Source organism: Oryza glaberrima, chromosome 10, assembly GCF_000147395.1.
Source record: "Oryza glaberrima chromosome 10, OglaRS2, whole genome shotgun sequence".
NCBI classification, from domain to species: domain Eukaryota; kingdom Viridiplantae; phylum Streptophyta; class Magnoliopsida; order Poales; family Poaceae; genus Oryza; species Oryza glaberrima.
In genome coordinates, this window is record NC_068335.1 from 11,112,843 (window position 1) to 11,126,086 (window position 13,244).

Genomic DNA, 13,244 nt, shown 5'->3' on the forward strand with positions numbered 1-13,244 from the left:
GTCATTCTCTGCAAAAGGTTAGTAAACCTAATACTAGTGGAATATTATTATTCTAACATATTTATGCATTGCAAGCATCACTAGTTCTCCTCTATTTTGGTAATATTGATGGTCGAAACTGATCGATAACGACCGTCAACAAAACCCCCCAAGCTTGAACCTTTGCTCGTCCCGAGTGAAGAACGAAAGGAAACAAAGACTTGGTTGTTGATCAGGAGTTGCTACTATGCTGCGTATCTCAAAGATATAGGTGCAAGGTATATGTACTCTCTCTCGGATTAAATAATCTTTGGCACGGTGGCTTACCCTTACCCCTGATCCCACGGGACACTGCTTCTTCTTGCCTTGGGCAGTTGAAAGACAGAACAGTAATTAGAGCACCAATCACCCAATATTTATTCAACTCTTATTCCAGAAGTTTTCAAATGATTTTTGCAAAAGAAACCCAAGTTCCTCAAATGATTCACTCAGTCTCTCCAAGTCTATCAATTTAATTCCTCACCTGTTTTCCCTTTTTGATTACTACTCTAAGGTTTGATATGTGGAGCTCGGTAGGGATCAAACATGGCATACTTGCATTCACATTTTTTACTAAGTTAAAAACTTAGACTAAAGCAGATGACTAATCATACTCAAGATCAAGATCGTGCAAAGTGTGTGTCTAGTATATGATGGAATGGCACATGAAGAAAAATAAAGAAAATGCTTCTCCTTTGTGCTTACTTTCTTCTCCCAAAAATCCTTCTTTTATTGATTAGGAGAGGGCATGGCTACATTTTTTTTTCAAAATCATGCTCATACTTCTGAGAGCATAACTTTCTTTTTTCATAACCATGCCTTTTCCGCCTTTTCTTTTTAGGAGAAGAAAGCTCATGAAAGCATGGAGAACTTATTTTGGTGGTAATATGGAAATGGAGTGGAATGGAATATTTGCTTAGCTCCCGGTGTAGGAGTTTAGCATGTGCATATATGTGGGTGTATGATCTTGATCATAGAGCATGAGAAGTATCTACACAAGTCTCAAGAGTTTGACAAAGTTCAATGGAATGGCAAGTAACCAAAATGTATATGGTTTAATCATGATGGCACATTTTTGGCTCTAGTAGGAATTTACATCAAATGAGGAACTCTCAATTTTATCATTTTGAAAAACAAAACATCCGGAATTCAAGTCAAACTAGTATCAGGATCTTAGTAACTCATATTTACTATCTCATATATTACCACAACTTAGACTCAGATTAGCAAGTGCAGCTCATTTACCTCAGGTTCCCACATAATTGTTGGCTACTTATAGTTAACCTTTGAGAGAGCACTTACCATGAACCCATATATAAGAGATATAAAACAGAGCAACTATTCATCATTTCAACAAAGAGAACTAGCTTGTCTTACCTAGCATGACTCAAACCTATCCTATCTTTTTGGTATTTTCTGTTTTGCAAATTTTTATGTTGTTTTCAAATTTTATAAGATGCAATTGGAAAGCAAATATGCAATTGGAAAGGGAAATATGCAATACGATACAAGTTACCTCAGTGGGGGGAGAGATGCCTCTCCCCCAAGCGTGGCTTTCGCTCAGGGTCCTTGATAGGGATTGAACCCCTAAAAGTGAAAGCGGAAGTACGCTTGAAGGTCATCGTGCTTTGCTGCATCATGTTGTTGATGTTGGTGAACTGAGCATCAGCAGATTGTTGCCATTCTTGCGTATGTGCTATGTGTTTCATGAGGTTTTACTGGATCTCTCTCGTCTGCATATCAAGGGTATCCATTGTCCTAGTGATTTCACCCAAGTCCCAACGAGAGGAACTTGAGCGCCATTCACTTGGAGATGGAGGCACACCACTTGATCTGTAAGGTTGGTTATCCCCCCAATGTATGTCATGAGGCGCACGCCATCGGTCCTCACTGGCACTCGCCTAGTCTGAGACTCCGATGCTGCGGGTGGAGCTTGGGTCCATCCGGGTGCATCCCCAGTTGGTTCCCAACCTACCTCATACATCTGCACGGGTGTTGAGGATGATGAACTTTTTCGTTCATTCCTTGTCATGTTGCACGTCTCCCTGTATGCTCCACCTGCATGAGATTCTTCTATGATCTGCTGGGGAATGGTTAGTTCACGACAGCTGTACAAATGATACCCCGCATTTGGCAACGGGATTTCATTTGTACAACCGGGGAAAAAGTAAATTAAAGATCCATCTTCTCCATGTTTCAGAATATGCCCTTGCACTAGATAAGTCTCATCAATACACAGACGAGCGGCTGAGATAAAAGAAATTTGATCGCTAACGACCCCTAGCCCTTTTGCTATCCGAGTAATTAGAGCAGTGCACTCAACAGGAGCAGAGAACTTTATACTTTCTAACCATTGTCTTATCATACATTTCACAGGAGCAATTTTTATCTTTCTAACCATGGCAAACATGATAATCAATTCATGCCCCCTAATGAGTCTAAGATCACCTGTAGGAAACAAAGTCATAGCAATCCATTTGTGCATGAGCGTAAGTGTAGGATTATGGATATCATTCGTCCTAGGTTTCTTGCAAATTGGAGCACCAGAAAAATCTTTCCAAAACCTATTTTTCTCGAACCCAGAAATTCCTTTCTGGAGATCGATTTTACAGGAATTGTGAAATCCAAGAAGTGTGCTTAAGCCTTTCCATGTAAGTGTAAACTCCTCACGAAAAAAGCGAAAGGAAATTCCATCTTCTATTTCTTTCAAAGTGCACAGAAATTGCAAAGTAAGCAAATGAGAACCAGGCTCATCTACCACAGCAAATCTCTGCCAACCAACAGCTTTCCAAATAGCACGAAATTCAACATCCATACCTATTTTTTTTAGCAGCTCCGGTGAGTATTCTCGCGTGTGAGCATACTCCCGGTCGCTCAGAATGTAGTAGGCTTGTCTCTCCCGATCACTGACAAGGTCGAGGTCGGTGTCGTTTAGGAGTCGTCGCGGAGCTTCGGCGTCTTCCATCGAGACATCGACTGATGAACGACTACTAAACTCGTCATGACGACTTGACGAAGAGTCGGACCCCTTGAACAGACGAGATAGTCGCCTCCTCATTCTGCACAATGGAGCAAGAACGAACTAACTCGGCGGGGGTTAGGAATGACAAGAATTTCACCCGCCGGTTAGTTTCACCAAAGCAACTTGTATATGTGCAACTAAGTGTTTGAATATTGAGGAAAAACTATCAACACTTGAATGAACTTGAGAGCAAACTTTGGAGAGGGAATGGAAATGTGTTGAAATGGGGTGGAATTTCCTCTCCTAGCCGGTTGGCTTAAGTAGTGCACCCACAACGGTCAAAACTGACCTATGGGGCCCACTAGCCGTTGCCTCAAAAAGGGAGGCAGCCGACCGTTAGCCTGGCTGGTTCGGCCGAACCAGGGTGTTCGGCCGAACCCCTGGTGGGCCCAACCAGCCCCACTTTCGGCCGTTGGATTCCAACAGTTACTGTGGTCGTGGTACAGTAAATTTTCGTTGAAAATTTTATTTTGGTTTGCTCTGAAAAATTTATTTGAAGGATTTCCTAAAAATTCAAAAATCCTAAATGCAATTTTGAAATTCAAACATGTGATGATGCAAAAATTCAAATTGTTGAAAACAAATATAAGGTTACATACCAATTTACCTGTTGGCGAAGGTCGCGTCATTTAAAGTCCGATGTGCAAGACTGTACCTCCTTGCAGTTTAGTGTATGGATTTTCTACTCGTCTCCGGAGGTGATGGAGCGGGCATCTTTGGCTTTTCCTTCCACACCTTCCTTGGCTTTGGTGCGGAAGATGGCTTCCTCTGAGTCGGCTGCAGTATGGTTGGTTTTACCGGCGTCCTCCAATAACGGTTCCTAGGCATCATTGTTTCCTTCTCCAGGAAATTCTGCATGAACTCCACCAGGCTGTCCATTTTGGATGAGTCAGGTTGCCCCGGAATTCTCCCAGTTTCATTTGCAGGGACTAAGGATGCCAACTGAACTAGCTGGGTTTCTATCATTTTATTAAAGCTCAGCTGGTTTTGAAAAGCAGAAGCAAAGCATCTAACTTGACGTTAATGTTCTCTAGGATATTGTCATTGGCAGCAAGCTTTTTGCTTAATGCATCAGTGGTTTTAGCTTGCGCAAAAACTAGATCCTTCAAGGAGGGCTGGTTAGAAATGTTATCGTTGTTGTTTCCTCCTTTATAAAATGGGCGTGGTCGGTTCCACCCTGACCTCCTTGTGGACGGTACCCGTTGTTGTTGTTGCCCATGTACATCGCCTCCTCACGGGTTTTCGGGCAGTCATTCCCAGAATGGCCCGTGTTGCGCAGACCTCACATGTAACGTGTGAGTCCAAGGCCTTGACGGTGCATTGTGGCCGTTTCTCCTGGTCATCCAATCGTTTCATGAGGAGGTCCAGCTTGGCAGCAAGCAGTTCCGTCTCCTTGACAGTGTGCATGCCTCGCTGACGGGTCTGGAGTCGTTCCTCGCTCCAACCCATGTTGGAGACCATCTTCTCTATTAAATGAACGGCACCTTGAACCGTTTTAGAGAAAAAAGCTCCTCCAGCTGCCGCATCCAGGTGATTGCGGGACATTGGAGTCAGCCTATTTTAAAAGTTCTGCAGGATTAGCCAGTCGTCCATCCCATGATGAGGACAGGCGGCCACATACTCCTGCAATTGTTCCCATTCTTCCGGAATTGACTCATCCCTTGTCTGCTGGAAACTGGAAATCCTTCCACAAAGGGCATTGGCTTTGTCCATTGAAAAGAATTTCGAGAGGAATGTCGTAGAGCATTTGTCCCAGGTAGCACGGTTGGCATAGAACCACTGCTTCGCTCTCCCTAGAAGGGAGAACGGAAACAGCCTTTGCCTGACAGCGTCTGGACTGACGCCCTTGATGGTGTACGTGCTACAGATCTCCAAGAACTGTTGCAGATGAGCGTTGGCATCCTCATTAGGCTTGCCACAGAACGGGCTAGCCTGCGCCATAGTGATGAGGCTGGACTTCAAGTCGAAATCCACGTCTCCCATGTTGATTTGCGGCCCAATGGCCACATTGTCAGCAGAGGGAGCAGCGAACTCGCGGAGAGTCTTGTTAGCCATAGTCTTGAAGGTCGGTGGCAATGGTACGGCTGGTTTCTTTGTCGGTAGAGTTTTCTGTGGAGCAACGACTCGCGGCCTGACGCTCCGGAAGAAAGCTTCTGGATTTTCTTTGAAGTTTTCCGGCAAGTTGAAACCAGTCATGCACTACCCTATTTCCACAACAAAAGTGAAAACAACCAAGGTTAGCCTGCAAAGGAAAATGATTATATAGAGGTAAATATAAAGTATTAGTTCAGGCAATCTCTATTATGAATCTTCCCTGGCAACGGCGCCAGAAATGCTTGTTGGTATTTCTTAACGACATTATTAGAAATATAATTCCCAACAATGGCGCAGAAATACCCCTGGTATATTATGGTTATAGAGTTTATCCGCAAGTGCACCGATATACTATTGTAGCATTTCACCCGAGAGTATTCCAAGGGTATCGTATTTATTTTATCCCGTGGAAAGATCATGTAGAGAGAACTTGACTAATAATTTATATATTACTTGTGATAATCATATCCTAAGCAGGGGCTAAGATAATCCAAGGGTAGAGTGACACACAAGCAGCAGCTACTCATTCTCATAATATAATATCTAAGCTAAGTAGAAAGAAAAGAGAAAGAAAATCTATTCCTATACTTCTAGTGTACATAGTATACATACATTCTAGTTATTTGATATACTAACTAATGCCCTCTATCTGATGCCCTCCTGGTACTTTGAGAAACCACCCCTGACTGTTGAGTTCCTAACGACAGCCCGTCATGACCATACAACCGGGGCTAAATACGGAGAAGTACCCTCCCTAGGGAATTAACTTAGGATTATAGACACGCGCGGAGGAATACTCGTACTAAGCTGTCACCATCAGCGGCCCACCTCTCATCCGCAACATATAACCCCAAATAATGATATCCCGTAATCTAGACACCATGTCTAAACTACCAGATACTACTCTAATATCATCGTCATGACATAGAGCAATTGCATAAGCAAACATTATACCCGTACCAAAGCATCTCCTAGATAAGCTAGCAGCTTATTTAGTATAACATGAACATAATGTAAAGTTGGCATTCATATACTCGAAAAGTATTTCAATACTATAAATGTATATAGAAGAGTATTCTAATGAGTATTCTAATAAAAGTACAAAGCTTACAAAACAGGAAATGAAAGCTACTAGAGCCCTACCCAAACTCTTCCGAAGGCTTCCAGACTCCTGATTTCTACACTAATTCTATTCTACTAGCTTGATATTACTAAACTAAACTTGAGAGAATATGAGAGAGCTTTGCTTGACGTGTGTGTGTGAAGTGAGAAGAGGAGCTCCTTTTATAGGCAGGTAATGACGGTTGTGACGGTTGGAATGGTCGGTAATTCCCTCCAACCGTCATTAGGGATCAATCCCGACCGTCCATCCAAACCCTGCATCCATCGGTACCACGGGAGGTTCGGCCGAACCTCCTGTTTCGGCCGAACCAGGGGCCGGCCCAACCAGCCCACCTTTCGGCTGGCGGCCTCCTCTATTGCTCCTTTATGTATACCTGTGAATTTTGGCCCAGCTTGTTGTGTCAATTCTGAGTTCTTGGCCCATTCATACATAAGTCTAATTCTCGACATCGTTTGTGTTGATGTCGATTCTCCTTCACTTTATGGTCATTCTCTGCAAAAGGTTAGTATACCTAATACTAGTGGAATATTATTTTTCTAACATATATATGCATTGCAAGCATTACTAGTTCTCCTCTATTTTGGTAATATTGATGGTCGAAACTGATTGATAACGACTGTCAACAGTTCCTCAAATGATTCACTCAGTCTCTCCAAGTGTATCAATATGAATTCCTCACCAATTTTGCCTTTTTGATTCCTACTCTATGGTTTTGATATGTGGAGCTTGGTAGAGATCAAACATAGCATACTTGCATTCATATTTATTACTAAGTCAAAAACTTAGACTAAAGCAGATAACTAAACATACTCAAGATCAAGATCGTGCAAAGTGTGTGTGATATATGGTGGAAATGGCATATGAAGGAAATAAAGAAGGTGCTTCTCCTTTGTGCTGACTTCCTTCTCCCAAAAATCCTTCTTTTATTGATCAGGAGAGGGCATGGCTACCTTTTATATATATATATATATATATATATATATATATATATATATTTCATGCTCATGCTTGTGAGAGCATAACTTATATTATTTTTTTTTCATAACAATGCCTTTCCCTCCTGCTCTCTTTTTTTTTTCAAAATGACTTTTCTTTTTAGGAGAAGAAAGAGCATGAAAACATGGAGAATTTATTTTGGTGGTAGTATGGGAATGGAATGGAATATTCACTTGGCTCCCAGTGTAGGAGTTTAGCATGTGTATATATGTGGGTGTATGATCTTGATCATAGAGCATGAGAAGTATCTACACAAATCAAAAGAATTTGATAAAGTTCAATGAAATGACAAGTAACCAAAATGTATATGGTTTAATCATGATAGCATATTTTTGGCTCTGGTGGGAATTTATATCAAATGAGGAACTCTCAATTTTATTATTTTGAAAAAAACAAGACATCCAGAATTCAAGTCAAACTAGTATCAAGATCATAGCAACTCTTATTTACCATCTCATATCTTGCAACAACTTAGACTCAAATCAGCAAGTGCAGCTCATTTACCTCAGGTTCCCAGATAATTATTGGCTACTAAGGTGGTGTTTGGTTAGATCGTGGCAATGCAAACGTTAATGGGAATGGTCCCGGCGATAACAGAAAACATTGTATCAGTTTACCTACTTTGTTTGCTTTGCTGCTGTAACGTACACGGATTCATTCACGTTGTTTGGATGTGACCTTACAGGAGATGGTTGTCTGGTGGTCACTGGAGTCGAATCCTAACCGCGAGTTTGCCGGTGACGCTCACCGGTGAGGAGATCGGGGGACAATGGGAAAGGAAGAGGCTCACAACGGCGTATCGCGCAGGGTGGAGCTGTCGAGAGAGGGATGGCGCTAGGAGGGGCTCGGGTGTCGAACTCCCCGTTTCGGTAGCTGTTACCGCTCGATTTGGGCCGTATCATCCTAACGCTATGCCAGAATTGGATCCCGCAGTATGCGATTACAGCCCATCTGAAACAAGCATGCTTAACGTTTTCAGTTTACACCGTGATCTGATACGGGCCAAAAGTGGCTGAACCAAACACCTCCTAATATTTAACCTTTGAAAGAGCACTTACCTGTGAACCCATATATAAGAGATATAAAACAGAGCAACTATTCATCATTTCAACAAAGAGAACTAGCTTGTCTTACCTAGCATGACTCAAACCTATCCTATCCTTTTGGTATTTTCTATTTTGCAAATTTTTATGTTGTTTTCAAGTTTATAGGATGCAATTGGAAAATAAATATGCAATTGGAAAGGGAAATATGCAATGTGATACAAGTTACCTCAGTGGGGGTGTTGGTATTTCTTAACGACATTACTAGAAATATAATTCCCAGCAATGGCACTGAAATACTCCTGGTATATTATGGTTACAGAGTTTATCCGGAAGCGCACGGATATACCATTGTAGCATTTCACCCGAGAGTATTCCAAGGATATCGTATTTATTTTATCCCGTGGGAAGATCATGTAGAGAGAACTTGACTAATAATTTATATATTACTTGTGATAATCATAGCCTAAGCAGGGGTTAAGATAATCCAGGGGTAGAGTTATCTAAGCTAAGTGGAAAGAAAATAGATAGGAAATCTATTCCTATAATTCTAGTATACATAGTATACAAACATTCTAGTTATCTGATATACTAGCTAAAACCCTCTATCTGAGGCCCTCCTAGTACTTCGAGAAGCCACCCCTGACTGCCGAGTTCCTTACGACAGCCCGTCACGACCATACAACCGGGGCTAAATACGGAGGAATACCCTTCCCAGGGAATTAAATTAGGATTATATACACGCGCGGAGGAATATCCATACTAAGCTGTCACCATAAGCGGCCCACCTATCATCCGCAGCATATAACCCCAAATAATGATATCCTGTAATCTAGACACCACGTCTAAACTACCAGATACTACTCTAATATCATTGTCATGACATAGAGTAATTGCATAAGCAAACATTACACCCGCACCAAAGCATCTCCCAGATAAGCTAGCAGTATATTCAGTATAACATGAATATAATGTAAAATAGGCATTCATATACTCGGAAAGTATTTCAATACCATACCCGAACTCTTCCGAAGGCTTCCGAACTCCTGATTTCTACTCTATTCCTATTCCATTAGGTTGATACTACTAAACTAAACTTGAGAGGATATGAGAGAGCTTTGCTTGAGGTGTGTGAGTGAAGTGAGGATGTGACCTCCTTTTATAGCCTCCCAATGACGGTTGTGACAGTTGGAAAGGTCGGTTATACCTACCAACCGTCATTGGGGAGCCATCTCAGCCGTTCAGGAGAAACCTAGATCAAACGGCGCTGCGAGGGGTTTGGCCGAACCCAATGGTTCGGCCGAACCATGGGCTGGGCCAACCTGGCCCAATTTCAGTAGGCAGCCTCCTCTTTTGCTCTCATACGCAAACTTGTGAATTTTGGCCCAGTTCATCGTGTCAATTCTGAGTTCTTGGCCCATTCATACATAAGTCTGATTCTCGACATCGTCCGATTGATTTATCGTCTGTGTTGATGTCGATTCTCCTCCACTTTATGGTTATTCTCTGCAAAAGGTTAGTAAACCTAATACTAGTGGAATATTATTATTCTAACATCTATATGCATTGCAAGCATCACTAGTTCTCCTCTATTTTGGTAATATTGATGGTCGAAACTGATCGATAATGACCGTCAACATTAAGGATGCACCGTTGCTCACTCAAAATCTTGTCAAGAGTGTTCTTACCCTTTAAGCACCTCTCCAAACTCTTGTTGAGCTTGGCCACTTGCCCCTTAAGCTCATTGTTCTGAACAACAAGTGAGGCATCACAAATAGAAACACAAGAGCTAGAGCTAGAGCTAGTCATATCCATAAAATCATCTATCACACCCTAAAAATCCTAAATATATAAATTGTTGTTTAATTGGAATTATTAGAAATGATTTTAAAAGCCTTGAAAAGAAGATCTAATTTTAAATAATAAATTCCAATATAAAATGGGGCCAGATAAAATTTCATTAAATACTTTGTTTGATTCTATAATTCCTAGATTTTTCTGGGATTTATTTGAGCCAAGGAAGTATTTTTAATAAATGGAATTGCATTTCATGAATAATTTAAATGGAAAAAGGTTTTTAAAAGTCTCTTTTGGCTTTGGGCCGAAAGTCGGCCCAATCCATCTCTCTCTCTCCCTCGGCCCAAGCCGGCCCGCAGCCGCCGCTCGCGCGCGTGTCCGCCCGCTGATAGGTGGGGCCCGCCTGTCAGGGTCGTCGTCTTCCTCCCGACGAAACCCTAGCCGCGCTGCACCGCCGCCGCCATTCCAAATCCGGCCGTCCCTTTCTGTTCCGGTGAAATTGATTGAGGGGAAAGGATCCCCGTGATCCACTCTACCTTTTCCCTTTTGGAATCATCGTCTAAATCGCTTTGGAAATTCGCGGATTCGATCTCGAATCGGATTCGTCTCTCTCTCGAACCCTAATCTTTCCTTCGCGCCGCCGGTCGCCATGGGCCTTCGCCGCCGCCTTCCAACCCCTATAAAAGGACCCCCAAGCCCGCCGCTACCCGTCGCCACCCTTGCCTTTGTCCGCCGTCGTCCGTAGCGCCCTAGCCCCGTGAGACCTCGCGCCGCCGTCGTCGCCGTCGCTCCAGCCGTGCGCCGCCGTCGCTCCAGTCGTCGCCGTCGCTCGGGAAGACCGCCGTCGTGGTCGCCGTCGCGTCGCCGTCGCGACGCCGTCCTCGTCCGCCCCTCCATCGTTGCTGTCAACCGCCGGAGCACCGTCGCCGTCGTCAAGCCGAAGAGTGCCGCCGCCTTTTCCTCGACGCCGTCGCTGTCCGTTGATCTTCCGCCGCCGTTTTGGTCACCGGTGAGTTCGCTGTGCCGTCCGCTACCCGTAGGTGCCCTCCGTTCGCGTCGTCGCGCCGTCGTTCGCCGGCGAGCATGCACGCCCGAGCCGCCGCCGGAGGTGACGTCACCATTGACGTCATCGTCGTCGTTCCCCGTGGCCCGGTCGTGGACTGATGGATCTTGGCCGTCCGTTTTTGATGGATGGATCTCGGCCGTCCAATCTCGTGAACCGCCGCCGTGCACCCGGTCCACCGCGAACCCTAGCCGCTGACGCAATAATTCCCTTTTCCTTTTCAAAAATAATTCATTATTGCGTCATAATTCAATTAAAATCCATATAAGTGTTTTAATCCGATTTAATCTTTAAAAATTCATAACTAATTCATCTTAGCTCGGATTTAGTTGGTTCAAGTCTCTAAATTTTTCTAAAATTGAGGTCTACATGTTAAAAATATCCACATGTACTGTTCATGCTTGTTTATGTGTTGTTTTGGTGTTTTTGCTCTTTATTGTTTAGGTTCCGACGTTTCCGTAGAGTCCGTTTTCGCAGGAGAAGAATTTGAGGAGTTCCAAGGCCAGCAAGACAAGTCACACATATCCCAAACAACCCTTTGAGCATGTTGATCCCGTTTAAAGCTATTGTTTCTTTTCAACTATTGCATTTATTTTCGAATGTCATTGGGTGGAATTAACCTATTGTTTGTTATAGCCCTTTTTGTTCTTGATTGCTTTATTCCTTGATACCTTGGGTTATTATAACTTGACTAGTTGGGCTTTATATATTGGTTCAGCTAGATATTAGATATGATTGCTTAGCCATGCTTAGAAACTTTAGCACACTATTGGGATAACTTATGACTCACTATTATTTAATGATGGCTCATGATGGTTAATCATGATTGGTTAATTAATTAAATTGCCAACTAAAACCTGATAGTGGTGGGTTGTGAGCACATGGTTTTGATGGTCGTGCTCATGACAATTAAGGACCGGTTCACGAGTTTCGGTTGTGAAACATTAACCGTGCCAACCATAAGCCAGCGTGGACAACGGCTTTACCTTTTGTATAGCATGGTTCATTGCGGAGCACCAGACTGAGAAGTGGCGGAGATAAGCCTACGGGGGTCGCTGGGGAGTCCATGCCTTGTTTATAAGGGGGTGATTATGATCCAGGAATGGTGCGCTGTGGTGGATTGTGTTGTGCGAGGGGTACTGTCACATCTCCTTTCCGAGGTACCGTGGTGGTATCGAGGCGCATGGTGACATGTCGTGGGGCTGTGTCTTGTGGGTACAGTGGTACACCTCTGGCCAGAGTAAAACTATTTGAATAGCCGTGCCCGCAGTTATGGGCGGGTCTAACAATGTCTTTCATGATTAGTTTCATCACTCTCACCATCAGTAAGAGATGTTATCTTAAAAGAGCCCTTTGCCATAAGACAAAGTGGAGCAAAGAGTGATGGAGCCTCCTTGATAGCAACCACGGCCATCTTCTTCTTCTTAGAGTTTGCATCATCATCACCTTCTTCTTCGGACCCGGATGAGGCGGAGCTCTCCTCATTTGAGTCCCACTGCCCAATGAAGGCCTCAATCTTCTTCCCTTCCTTCTTGAGCTTCTTCATAAGCTTGTAGCCCCCACTCTTCTTCTTGGATGACTTGTCTCCATTATCATCCTTGGAAGGGCACTTGTTTGCAAAGTGTCCCTTCTCACCACACTCAAAGCATCTCAAGTTGGAGAGAATCTTGTTGCGTCTTCTATTTCTTCTTCTATTTGAGTTGGAGCCTCTTCCTCTCTCCTTTCTTCTTCCCAAGAGATCATTGAACCTTCTAGCAAGAAGGGCAATCTCTTCCTCCAAGTGTTCATTGGCTTCATTCACCTTGCTCTTCCCCCTTGTCTTCAACTTCGGCTTGGAGAGCAATGCACTTCTTGGATGGTGAGGCTTCCTCCATCTCCTTCTTCAACTTGTATATGTCATTGGTGTTGATCTTCCCCAAGAGTCTTGCGGGTGTCATCCTTGACATGTCGGAGTTGATGAGCATGGTGACTAGGGTCTCATACTTCTCCGGTAGAGCCCTAAGCATCTTTTGAGCAACCTCAAGGTCAGTGTAGATTGCCCCAAGCCCCTTTATTCACAATGACATTGAGCCTCCCATACATGTCATT

General features: G+C 43.5%; 1 non-coding gene across 1 annotated transcript; it reads left to right on the forward strand.

Moving 5' to 3' along the window:
- The first annotated feature begins 4,631 nt into the window (after positions 1-4,631).
- Positions 4,632-4,738, forward strand: LOC127753564 (small nucleolar RNA R71). Its single transcript, XR_008012621.1, has one exon. It is a non-coding gene; the product is annotated as a small nucleolar RNA R71 (small nucleolar RNA).
- The last annotated feature ends 8,506 nt before the right edge of the window (positions 4,739-13,244 follow it).